The following is a 14,089-nucleotide window of genomic DNA, read 5'->3' on the forward strand; positions in this document are numbered from 1 at the left end:
ACGGATCGGCTTAGTCCGGACTCTAGATTATACTAACCAATGACCTTGAAGAATAAAAATATATATGCTGCCATATTTTGCAAATACAAATGAAAATACGTAACTTTAGGTTTTAGCACCTACATTCTTCGTGCGGATATGCCCGCAATACACATCTGTTGTTAGTTTTGCAATCATAATGCGTTATTTGTCAAATATATACTATATTTGCAATGATTTAGGTGGCAATGGCACTTGTAACACCTGAGGAGGGAGCGGAGTGTCACTGACTTCCACTAAGCAACAAACACTACTGGAATGCAGGCGCTTTGCTATGGCAGATGTAAACTTTTATTGCGGTGCGCGCGTTGCTTCTTGAATGCAATATGATTTAAAATCAATAATTAAACATTTCTCACACATTTTTAACAAAATCTGATATACTCACATTCCTTTAGTTATATTGCAGAAGTCCATCCTTCTTTCCATTTGTCCAGCAAAGTGAACAATTACACGTTCGTTGAAATCAGCGCCGGACAACAATTTCTTTTCGACTGAACACATGTCAAGGGTACTAGTCTATAATAAACAAGGGACTTAATAAACAAGAGACGACACAAAATAGGCCGACGAAAAATACGACCAAAAAAAACAAGGTGCCTGGACACAGAATTTGGACAATTTTTTCCTATATTTCCCTAAAACAAAAACGAGCACTGTTGATTAATTAAAATTGTCTTCTTGAAAGTACAAGCAGCACTAAGAAACTTCTTAATCGGCAATTACGCACAGTTAACTCCTCGAAAATGATGTCTGAACTCATTTCACTCCGTTCTTTCCGAGAGTCTTGCCGTTACTATAAGGACGACTCAAGGGAGATAGAAGACGTGGTCCACTAATGCTGATTCAGCTGAGGGACGAATTTAAGGTCAGCAAAGGCATTCAAGCAAACAAAAGACGTCACGGAGCATCTCCTTGAGTCTAAGATTCATATGTGAACACATGAAACGCCAACGGGTCGCACTTGGAATAACCATGTCTTCGAAATTATTGCCATGATATAATAGAAAATAAATTCTATATCGTAAAAGAAGACGACTCTGAGCCACAGATGGGAGCTGTAAGGATCTCCGCACCATGATATGAACTCTTCGAAGCCACTTAAATCAGACCCAAGTGGACATTTTCCGTCAGACAGCTATCGCTTTGCCGCTGAAGAATTAGGTGAACATGAACTAATAGAACAATGACGGCTAGAAAAATGGTGAACCTACAGACAAAAGGTGGATTGTACGCGGCACTTCTTGACATTCATTGAATGACTCTATTTAAAGTCACGTTTTACGGGTGAAATCATGTTCAATCCTTCACCCTATCACGCACGCACCTATTTCTTAAATTATAAATCAGTGGGGAATGTTAACTGATTTTTCCCAATACCGCAGGTCTTTTGATAAATTTATCTGAAAAATAGATTCCGCATTTCTAATCATCGGGAAGATATGAAAACATTGTTAAGGCCTAATAGTTTCCCCAAGGTTCTTGAAATTCGTAATCATAACAGAACTGTGGAAAATACTCGAGAATAGTTTTCCTACGTCAATACGGCCTTTAACTGATTGGATTTTATGTGTTCCGGAATTCAAACACCCAAAAACGCAAGCATAATGAGATAATTTATTTTTTGTAGCAATACCTACCAGTTATTAAAAATTAAAATCGTATAACTACACCAAGTACAGTGACCATTCTGATTCCGTTGGTCCCTTTTCTGAGGCAGCACCAAGTAGACGCCAGATTATACGCCCGCCGGGCGGCGCAGCGATGTCAACTCACTCGTCGCTCTGCGCATTCTCGGATGACGTCCCAAGACTTCCATAAGACACAACGTTAGACGCGTCATAGCACCAGCGGCCCCCCCACTACCACTCTCCATATAACTGCATGGGAATGGATTGGGACGTTCTGGCCAGCGCCCCACGGCTACAAATGCGAACTTCTCGCGCTATTTCTTTTCGTGTTTTTCCCACACTTTCGATGTATGCGACTGAAAAAACACTCTGATTAATTAGATGTGTAATTATAAATTAATGTATATTTATTTTTTTTACTTTTTCAAATATTTGGGAGGGGCGGCGTCCGAGAGTCCTTATAGACAAGCCGCCACTGGTACGCACTCAAAAAACTGCCGATCAAACGAGTAAAGGGTTTATTCTAGAATACGATTTCATTTCCTCTACTACCACTTAGGACTGCCAATATCCCTTCGAATCGAACACGGAGAAGATTCCAATTGCTTGCGATGTGTTCTCAGAAGTTCTTTCTGCCTGATTCGAGTTGGTGCGATGGATATTGGGATCCTCAGATCCATATTTACATCAGTGTGCAATTCATATTATTATTATAGTATTCTACCGATTAAGGTAGGTTTCCATGGAGTATTCAAAAAGTGATCTGGTAGCCTCCCTTTTCTTCCAGCACTGCCTTCTTTAATTCACTGTAAGGCCTACTCTCTTTCAATCTATCTAAAAATCCTATTCTTTTCCTTCCCCTCCCTCGTTTCCCTAACATTCTACCCTCTAACACCATTTTCAACATCCCTCACCGCTAAGCACTAACTCCATCCATACCTTCTGTCTACTCCGTATCTCATCTAAAAGCTGCCTCTCCTCGCCAACCATACCCAGCACTTCATCGTTCCTTTTCCTCTCCGTCCATTTCACCCTCTCCATTCTTCTCCACACCCACATCTCGAATGCCTCCAATCTTCTCTCGTCTTCTTTCCTCAGTGTCCACGTTTCCGCACCGTAAAGAGCTACACTCCAGATCAAACTCTTCACTAACCTTTTCTTTAAACTCTTACACAACGATCCTCTCAGAAGCTCCTTCCTGTTCACGAAAGCCTCCTTCGCTAATGCGATTCTCTTCCTTATGTCCTTACTACTGTATTCGTTTTCCTCTAACCTACTGCCTAAATAGTTGAATTGCTCAACCTGCTCAAGTTTTTCCCCAACCACCTTTATCTTGAGTCTCACATTCCTCGCTCGTGATGCTTTACAAAACCGCACAACCTTAGTTTTCTTGTGATTAATCCTCATCCCATACTCCTCGCAACGTTCGTATAACGCATCCACTAGAGCCTGAAGGCCCCTCGCTGACTGGCTGATCAACGCCTGGTCATCCGCGAATCTCATTGATTTGAACATCATTCCTCCCACTTCTATACCAGCTTCTAACTCATCCCACGCTTCCCTTACCGTCTCTTCAGCGTACACGTTAAAGAGCAGCGGAGATAGAGGACAGCCTTGCCTCACTCCACGGCCAATGCTTGCCCACCCAGATTCTCCGTCCGCTACCCTCACTTGCGCAGTCTGGGCCATATACAGATTACGAATCAGTCGTCTATCCCTCCAATCTACACCTATTCTCTTGAGAATATCCATTAACTTTACCCAGTTCACCCTATCAAACGCTTTTTCAAAATCTACGAAACACGCATATACGTCCTGGTCATATTCTAGGTTCCTCTCCACGAGGGACCTCATTATTGCTATTGCATCACGGGTTGACTTCCCTCTTCTGAAACCAAACTGATCTTCGCCCAAATACTCCTTTGCCCTCGCCTCCATTCGTCTGTTCAATATCCTCAGCACCACTTTCGCCGCATGCGATATTAGGCTGATAGTCCAATAATCTCCGCATTCCACAGCTTTCTTCTTTTTCGGAAGCGGAATTAAAACCGTCTTCACGAACTCCTCCAGCCAACATCCCTCCTCGTAGATCCTGCGAACTAGTTCGAAAAACCTTTTCTTACCTTTCTTCGCTAGATTCTTCAGAAGCTCACACGGTATATTGTCCACGCCTACTGCTTTCCTAGCCTTCATATCGCGAATTCTCTCTCTATTTCCGAATCTAATATCTCCGGCCCAAGATTATCCTCCTCCACTGCACTTTCCTCCTCTAGAGTCAATCTCTCTGGTCTGTTCATTCCGTCATACAGGTCCTCCACGTATTCCTTCTATCTACCCTGTACCTCTTCTCGCTCGGTTAGCATCCTCCCATCTTTAGCCTTAATTTTAGACATGGCTTGTCCTCTTTTGTCGCCCGATAGCGACTTAACTTTGGCGTACAACGCGCCTACTTCTCCATCCTTCTGGAACTTTTCCATTTCCTCACACTGTCTTTTCCACCAAGCCTCCCTTGCACTCTTAGTTTCACATCGTAATCGATTATTCAGTTCCCTATACATTCTTTTGCCCTCTTCTGTGTCCACGTTCTTCCACTTCCTCCTCTCCTCCATTTCTCTCATCATGTTATCCGCTATCCACAGCTTCTTTATCCTTCTACTGTCAATGTAGCCAATTGACTTCTCCGCCGCTTTGACTATTCCCGTTTTAATATTATCCCATCTTTCCTCAACAGTCTTAGTACTTTCAATCTCCCGTATGCTAATGTCCACTAGTTCTTGATATTCTCTCCTCATACTCCCCTTCAGGGATTCTACGTTCCATTTATTCGTCTTCCTAACTCTTATAAGTCTTTTGAATCTTACGTTGCATTTCATGAGCACTAGATTGTGGTCCGAACCCGCATCCGCTGCAGGGAAGCTGCGCGAGTTTTTCACACTATTCCTAAACCTCTGTCTTACCATAATGTAGTCTATTTGATATCTCCCCACATCCCCTGGACTTTTCCATGTGTACCTTCGCCTTTTATGATGATTGAACCACATGTTTGTGATGAATAATTTGTTTCTCCTACAAAATTCTGCCGCTTTCTCTCCCCTGTCGTTCGGTATTCCTAGACCAAAATCTCCTATTTCGTTTCCATCCCTCCCTTCCGCGACTGAAGCGTTCCAGTCCCCCATCACTACCAGATTTTTCTTACCCGGTGTGTCTCTAATTATTTCCTCGAGCAGTTCACACACCTCATCTACTTCTTCCTCCCTATGATTGCTAGCGGGCATGTAAACTTGGACCACCACAAGGTCAGTGGGCCGCGCCTCAATTTCTACCACCAGAATCCTATCGCTTACCTGGTCTATACCTACCACCCGCTTACCCATCTTCCCGTTCAATATTAGAGCTACCCCTCGCTAGCTCTCTTCCCCTCCACTATATATAACCCTATACCCATCACTCCAATAGTCACCGCCATCCCTCCACCTCACCACGCATAATCCTAAGATATCTATCCTCCCTTTATCCATTTCCCTTTTGATTTTTTCGAACTTCCCCGCCCTCATCATAGTCCTCACATTCCACGTCCCTACGTTTACAGCTGACTTCTTCTTCTTCATCTTCTTGGTCTTCTTTTCTTCCTTCTTCATTGCTGCTGTTGATGATGATGATGATGATGATGATGATAAGTCTCTGCAAGGATTTCGCATGTTGACGACCCCGAGGACCTTGCCGACCTCGCTGCCGTGCCCGACACCCGCCCTTTGCGGACGGGTCCCGGGCGATGAGATTCCGAGGCTCATTTCGTTGTACTCCATGCTTTCAGGGAAGAGATAGTTGGTAGGGTTTCCCACTTCCATTCCAACAGTGTTTTTCACGTGACACCATCACGTGGACTACCTTTCGTCTGGCTCCTACCCTTCGACCTATCTGGCATGGGTGGCCCTACCGGGAATAATTTAGAATTAATCCCGCCAGTGCAGCTCTAGGGGTCATAGGAACGCGCAGGCCCTTCCACCGCGACAAGGTTGTAGCCCAAGGGAAAGGGCAATTCGTATGCGCGAGAAAAATGAAGACATGGAAAAAGGGCGTGAAAGTAAAATTCAATTTTGATGCTGAGTAAACCATTTATTTTAAAATTAATCCTCTTTTTGCGACGTAATTGAAAGGCATAGCATTTTAAACACCAAGATGTATCCTAAATTAGAGGATGAAGTCCTTTTACATATCTGCGTACTATAAACCGAGTAACTACATTCAAGAGAAAAGAAAAATATTGGCCAACATATGAGGAAGAGAAGTCATTATCACTAGTGAACAATCCCAAGATTAGTTTGACGCAGCTCTCCATTTCTCTTTCCTATCCGCTAGCCTTTTCATACCGAAGTATTTCTTCTTTTTTACATGTCTTACTTTTACATCCTTTGTAACCCTTTGTCCTATGAAACTAACTCTGATGTAATAAAAGTTACATCAGGTATTCCACAAGGAAGCGTAATCAGCCCCCTTTTATTCATTACATACATTAATGATCACTCCCGCATTAGCAGTAAAATACATTTATTTGCTGACGACGCTGTCATCTATCGAGAAATTAGTGATCACTCTGACTATGAAATTCTATCATCGGACTTAAACAACGTTCATTTGTGGAGCCAAGAGTGGGGTCTCGAACTTAATCCGAGAAAATACATGTCGGTACATTATAAGGAATAAGAGCTCATAGGGTAGTAACTGCAAATTCTTTCCTAAATACCGCTGAAAATTAAAAAAAAAGAAGGTAAAGTTTTCATTCTTAAAAGAGCTGATTTTGATGGGTTCAAGAGTCTTCTGAAAAATGCTTTCCCCGCGTTTCATGGATTAATATTTGAGTTAAATGCCGATGGTACTTGGAAAGCTTTTCTTTCGCTCGTGACTTCGAAAATAAATAGTTATTAAACAGTGGAAGAAGGCAACGAACCGAGATGGTACGACGCGGAAGTGAGAAAATCATTGAGGCGACAGAGAGCATGTCATGCTAAAATGAAAAAAAGTGAACACGGATTTATCCGCTAATGAACGCGAGTTAATAATTAAAAAATGTAGGATGACTAAAGCCGCCACGAAGGAAGCGTTCAGGAATGCATTCACGAATTTTAACAGAAAAACACTAGTAGAGTTGTTACGGGATAACCCAAAAGCATTTTGGTCATGTGTTTCAAGTTCAAGATAAACGATCTACCGTATGTTCCTTCAGAAACGAAAATAGAGATATGTTGACAAATAGTTCCGATAAAGCCAATTTATTACATTTCTACTTCAAGAGCGTGTTCACCGAGCCCTCTGAGAACTCATCCGTGCGAATTTAGCAGGATACCCAGTTAGCGCTGTCGCCCGCGATATTTTAGTCTCTGGGGAAGACAACATTCCAGTAGATACGATTTTTCTTGATTTCAAAAAGGCATTTGATAAAGTACCCCACGGAAAGTTAATGATAAAACTTAAATATTATGGTCTAGACGAAGATGTCATTTACTGGATAAGAGAACTTTTGAGCGTCCGCGTGCAAAGAGTTTTATTAGACGGTGCAGTCTCCAATGAGGTTAGAGCCACTTCTGGCGTCCCTCAGGGTAGTGCCATAGGCCAACTCCTAATCCTTCTTTATATAAACAAATTTAGCCAAATACGACAGAATAAGCTACGATTATTTGCAGACGACGCTGTAATCCACTGGAAAATCCGTTCCAGCAAAGATAGGGATGAACAAACAAACGACCTTGCTGCTATCCAAGCGTGGGGCGATGGATGGTAGTTAGACTTAAATTTGAAAAAATGCGTAGTAATGAATTACTGGAAGAATCTCAAAAAATTGAATTCACTCAAGAAAAGCAAAACAGCCGTATGAGGTCCCAAGAATAATGGAACAGGTGGAGCTATAAACTTGAAAAAATTATGAAGCAATGCAATAATAATAAAAATTTGAAATGGATATAGTCTAAAGTTATTTCGGATTGAATCGTAACTCCTTAGTGATTCTCTGAGTGGACAAATATTTTCATTGATAGTTTCTTAGAGATAATACGGAAACATCAGACCCTTCTTCTAGCAAGAGGAAAGAAGCCGAACAGCGATAGCTAATTTCCCCTTAAAGATACCAAAAGAATCATGGAGGGGTGTTCGGCCGGCCGAGATCCCACAAGCAAAGAATGCGACAGGGCTAGAAAGCAATATATGTCAAGTTGAGGATGGGCGGAGGAACGCGACATTGACGAAGTAATTGGCGCGTAAGTGATTGACGGCGATGCGGGAGAGGATCAATTGACGGAAGAATGCTGAGGTGGTTGCATAGCTCCCGGGTTGAAGCAGGAGTACCATCATCTGGAAGTGAAAGTCAAGTGGAGCCAAAAATCATTGTGTGAAGATTAAATACTCATCAAAACTGAAAAAATAATCTTTAACGGGTTTCAGTGACCAAAATCAGCGTTTTGTCATGTTTTTATGCCGCCCCGTTTTTTTTTTTATGGAAATCACCAGTAAAATAATGATATTTAGAACCACGGAAACGAGGAAGAGATATCAATAGCCTCCGGATGATAGGGCAAGAGCAGATCCATCTTTTCATTGTAACCCTGTCCCGCTGACCACATCGGCTAAGTCAAAAAATGTCTGGGTGCCCCATTTTATGGTCTGGAAAGACGAATTAATTAGTCAAGAGGAAAACGAGGTCGTCTTCGATTAGTGTTCTCCAGTGGCATTGAGCCATGAGAGAAGCGTGGACACCACGTAACCTCAGATATTCCAACCATCACTACTACCATGGGAAAATAAAAAAATGCTCACGTTTCTATCCCTGTATGCCTCTTTTAATGCAATGAACGACAAATCATTTCACGGTTGAATGAAGGTTTCGATAATATCGTATCTTAGCAATTGTGGAAACAGAATCAGCGTTGAAATACGAAGGCATATTAGAAGGGAAATTCTCTGAATTCAACAGCGACCCCCTTCTCGATTACCAATCAAAACACAATGAAATTAGGAAACCCAAGGAATTGATTCTCCACAGGACTGAGGGCGTGGGTCGCGGTTGGACGCAGGTGTAAATTATATCGCCCCTTTACTGGAATACTTTCGCTTAGTATCTTTGGAGAGGCGATCGATTCGTAAAATTAAACTCGCTCTGAGAAATATAAAAATACGGAGCAAATAAAGCGAGAAGATGCTTCCAAAATAGAGATAGCTATTCGACACATTGAGGCCATGTTTCTAAGTACATAGTAATTTTACTCAAATAGCAGCTTGGCCTACGAACGCAGAAATACGAATTTAAAGCGGAGAGATATAGAAAGGAGGACACAATTCGAGTGCGCTACCCCGCTGCTCATATGTTTCTCAGGCATTGCACGATGGGAGGAGAGAGATGAAATGGCGTTGCCAGGACGACGACAACAGAGGAAGGAGCGAAAGAAAGACACGCTTAAAATTCCTCGCGCAGGTATTCGCCCTGGCAAAGGGACGACGGAGTTCCCACGGCACGGGCGCTGGTCGAGCAACTATGAGATTAATACGAAGGCCCCTCTGAGTCCTTCTTTCGCCAATCCCAGCGAATGCCTTGCATACCACAATGAGGGCGCACATTCTGCGAGAATGAATGGATTATTATTGTTCAGGGGAACAAACCCTCATTTCCGTCGCCCTGTCCTGATTGGCCTTCGCAATTGCGGTCAGATTCGTCGAGATCCACCGCGTCGACGTCACGAGGGAAGAAAGAAATCACGAGTCACGGCTCCTCAATGAGAATATGCCAAAGAAACATTAGCTTGCGAAGGAGGGGGTTAGAAACGACAGTTAAAATAAAGTGTGTGCTTTGAAGCGAACATCTAGGAAAAATGGATATGATCATAGTCATTAGGAAACAGAGTCAAAGAACCAGTTGAGACTCATTTTTTATTTGAAAAACATGACAGTGGACATTGACAAAATGGACTCCGCAAAAGAGATTAAGTTGATAATTCATAGACAAATATTAATTGACTAAATATCCTAAAATTAGCAAAAAACTTGCGTTGCGTGAAACAAAGTGTATTTTAAGCAAGGAAAAAGTTGACTTGTTCATGTTCCCAAGGTTCCCACATTTTCAATTATCATTGACTCCCTATAAGTATATTTTTTTGAATGCGAACTCTCGTAACTTACCTCAGTGTTTTGTTTTCCCTTGGTCATTAAATCCTCAGAAATTGAAGACAATGAACTTTAAAAGAAATTATCCATTTCAGAAATTGTTTTCATCACGGGGAACTCATTTGGGGCGATGTCTTGCGCCCCGCCCGCAAACTGGTTTTCCTGTCATTTTTTTGTATGTTTGAAGGTGACGCCGTGTGTGTTTTGAAGGGTTCATTAATTTTCCGTTTTTGTTTATTGAAGGAGACGACGTGCATGTTAAAAAGGGTTATTTTTGTTTTGTCACTTTATTTTTTCATTAAATGTGTTGTGAAAAGGACGTATTTAGTTTATCTTGCCTAAGACTTCGAAATATCCCTCATTCGATCGCTTCTCAGAGTAGTAACGCGGTGCAGCGTAAACCGGGGAACCAAAACTGTGCTCTTATTTCATTCACGCGACAAAAGTGCGGTTGTGGTCTGAGGGGCATCAACCGCTCTTCGACCGTACGGTGTCATCGTCCGTCACGGCCGAACAGCACTACCTTTACCAGTCTATTCATATAGTGTGGTGACGACACAAATATTCTCGCCCAGGGCCCAGATCCCGAAAAAACAGCTGAGGCTTCAGACGCATCTAGATCTCTACTAAGATTGGGCTGATCAATGCAAGCTTTCTGTTAATGCAGAGGAATGCTCTCACATTGTATTTTCAAGACGATCCAAGGCCGGATTTGGACCTCTTATTTTTTATGGAAACAAAAGAATACCCTAAGAAGACTCCGCGCGATATTTAGGTATAGAAATGGATCGCAAACTGACATGGTCGAAGCATATTCATCAAACTGCGCAAAAAGCCATTGGAATACATGCTGCTCCCTTCCCATTGTTGACAGCAAACTCACCGCTTCCTCTAAAAATAAAACTTCTGCTGTACAATGCTAGGGTTAAACCTATTTTAAGCTACAAATCGACTGTCTGGCTCTACGCCACCGCTTCTAACCTCAAGAAAATTCAAATTATAGAGAATAAAATAATAGGAAAAATCATCGGCGCACCATGGTACGTCAAAAACCAAAATATCAGAAAGGATATCAAAATTACATCCATTTTATCCAAACTCAAATAATCACTAGAAAATTTATATAAATCTTTTAAAGCCAATGAGAACTCTCTATTAGTGAATTTATGGGACTACCTTCCCCCTTTGAAACCAAAACACCGCCTCTCAAAATGTGCTCTGAACCCCTCCCATGTTCCCATACCTCTTTCATAGTGCCACGACTTTGATTTAACCACCGAGAGTTCCTGAAAGCATTTTCCTACGCAACCCTCAAGAGGCAGCTTTCAGCAGGGGACTGAAGTGTCAAGTGATACTTAGCGTAGCGTGCAGCCGCTTTTGGCGATTATTTCGCATAGCCGCTTTAGAAGGTTCATACACAGCGCGCACTGACAAGATAAGAACCGGTTTATAGGATTGGTCGCCGGTAGCCAATCGGAGTGCCTCTGCCTTGGGAGATTGGGCACGGGGAAACTTACTAGTGCACAGAAACTCTGCGAGCACTAAAGGAAAAATGCTATGCCATTACTCGTGTAAAATTTGATGACAGACAACAATTTTACTTTCAAGATAATAAGAAGAGACATTGGATAACAAAGACTGTGATCGTGATGCACGTTCGGTCAATTTCAATTTTCTGATACAGAAATCGTTAAAGACGTGCGATGAGCATGATAAATTGTCTCGAAAATATAGTTCTTCACTTTCCGGCCCGCAACTCCATTGGCTTAAGAAGAGTTACAATTCCACTGGTACTCCGAGAACTTCGCGAATCAAAAAGGAAAGGTTAATATCTTTGCTTGCATAAATAAAGATATACGAGCTTATAAATAAATCTTGGACGTGGGGAAGCGCGGACGGTATTTGCTGCGAGAGATGCGCTGCCGAGCGTCATTTTTTATTTATTTTTGGGTCGATAAGTGACTGTCGAGGTGCGCGCGTAGCAGGAAGTGGATGGAGACCATATAAAACCTCAATCCCTTGACGCTGTTTATATTTTTTCGAATAAAGTGAAGGCGAAGAACCAAGGAAAACAGGGACCGGTTTATTTCCTTCCCATTTCATCAGCTTTAGAAGTGAGAAGGATGGGAGGAGAGGTTCTTAATTCCATCGTAAGTATTTCGTCCTTTTAAACCTTTTAAACGTCCCTCCAGATGCCTGTTGCCCTTAGGCGGAATGCCATCGGGGCAACCCTCGACTCCACCCCTATTTGTGGCCAATTATTTTTGTTAAGTACTAAGCCTGAACGTTTTAATTTCATTCCTTCTTGCCTCACGAGTCCATCGATGCACTTTGCTCGAGATAAACTGCGAAATTTGCACGAAGACGAGATGAAGCAAGAATTTTTTGGGTGTTCTCCGCGTCTGCCTATTTCTAAGGGAGAGAGAATGTTCTTGCACCGCAATTGGAATGGTATGTGCGCAATGGAATGACTTTGTAGCCCCTATTAATTGCGATTCCAAGACTCACTCAGAGTGGCACTTGGGGAGAAGTGCTCACTCAATTCCTCTCCTCCAATGAAACGAGAGTATCTCCAGTCAACATTAAAGACCAATGGAACGGATCCCTTTCAATGCCATCGCCCTTAGTCATACTGGGTTCATAATATCCATTAAGTCATTCCTCACCTCGTTGCGAAGTCAGCGAGCTTCTATGCGAGTAAACCTTATCCCACGATATTATGAGATAAATAAGACTTCAAAAAAGCTTTCAAATCCAGAGGTTGCCATAACAATTTCCGGCATATAATATGCATTTAATTCACTTCGCCATGAAGTTTTTCTGGGAATGGCAGTACAAAGTCTTCCGATGTGGGCATTTTCCGATCAAGAGGCTACGACGAATACCGAGTGCTCATGACATGCAAAGGTATGGGAATAATTTACGAGATTCAACGCAGCGAAGGAATATCGTAGAGACACCCGCCATAAATTAGCCTCACTTTATCATAAATATGCCGAGGAAACGGGACGAAAAACGATGGCAGTAGGTTTTTTTTTTATATTTCCGGGCGAGCAAATCATAGCTCTGAGGCGTCAGAAAACGGTCTGTGCTGCTTCGCCGCAAACTTTAGCTACCGGAACAATTTAATTGAAATTTGGAAAACGTCACGTCAAAATGGATGGGATGGGAATTTCTCCTCACAAAGTCTTCATTAAATTTTCAGGTAGTGCATTTATGCTGCTGTCAGCGTGCCTTTTTTGCCTGCCATGGGTGCGTATGAAAATAATTACGCAAAAACATCTTTTTTTAAGTATGAGGTACATCAGACTGGGCATTTATGCGTAATTTACCGGTAAAAATTTTGATGAAGAGTCTCTATTAGTTTGCATGATAAATTACAGGAGCTAATGAAATACACGATTCTAAAAGAAATTCTCCAAGAAATGAATTCCTCTCATTATAATATGTTCTCCAGATAATTTTCGAGGATGTTGAACATCGAGGCAATTCACATTAAAGAAGAAATCGAAAGATGCGCACATAAGGGCAATATATATTGTAAAAACCCCAATATCACTCCAATCTATAGCCTGGAATGAAAGGACTTGAGAATGTGTACGATATGGTGAGAGTTAGAAGATAAATTGAAACAATGACTATTTGCCACTAAGCCACGGAGATAGTAGCTCAACCAAACGAGATCTACCGATTAGTAAAAAGAGATTGTAAGTAGAGCTGCTATTGTTCCAAATAAGGACGTATAAATTGCATGGAGTTCTATCCAATTTTCGTGAAAAAGGTTTTTTTATATGAGTATATTACGGGTCATATGAGTCAAATGTAAAATTATTTGCGCATTTAGAAAAACGAAAATAAGCATTCATGAAAATATACAATTATGATACTGGTGGCAGAGGTTATTTCAAGGCAGCATGGATTGGTTGGAGGACATTTTAAAAACGACGCGAAGGATGTGGAACTTTGCGAAATACACCTCGTTACTTATACCTCAAACTACTTCAACCAAAAGATAACAACACCGACAAGAAGAAACAAATTCTAAATATTTTAGCGACAAATATACCTATAAGCGTCCTCAATGATTCAACCATAAATAGCATTAAGTGATCATGAAGCTGTGGCAGATTAAAATCTAATAAAAATATAACCGCTCAAGTATATTTATGGCATACGGCGGATTTCGATAAAATAATATGCAAGAATTACCAAAGCATCACAAAAAGTTGAAAAAATCAGTAGTTTCACTCCTCTAGCTGGAGATAAGACAG

This window comes from Ischnura elegans, chromosome 5 (genome assembly GCF_921293095.1).
Source record: "Ischnura elegans chromosome 5, ioIscEleg1.1, whole genome shotgun sequence".
Taxonomy (NCBI): domain Eukaryota; kingdom Metazoa; phylum Arthropoda; class Insecta; order Odonata; family Coenagrionidae; genus Ischnura; species Ischnura elegans.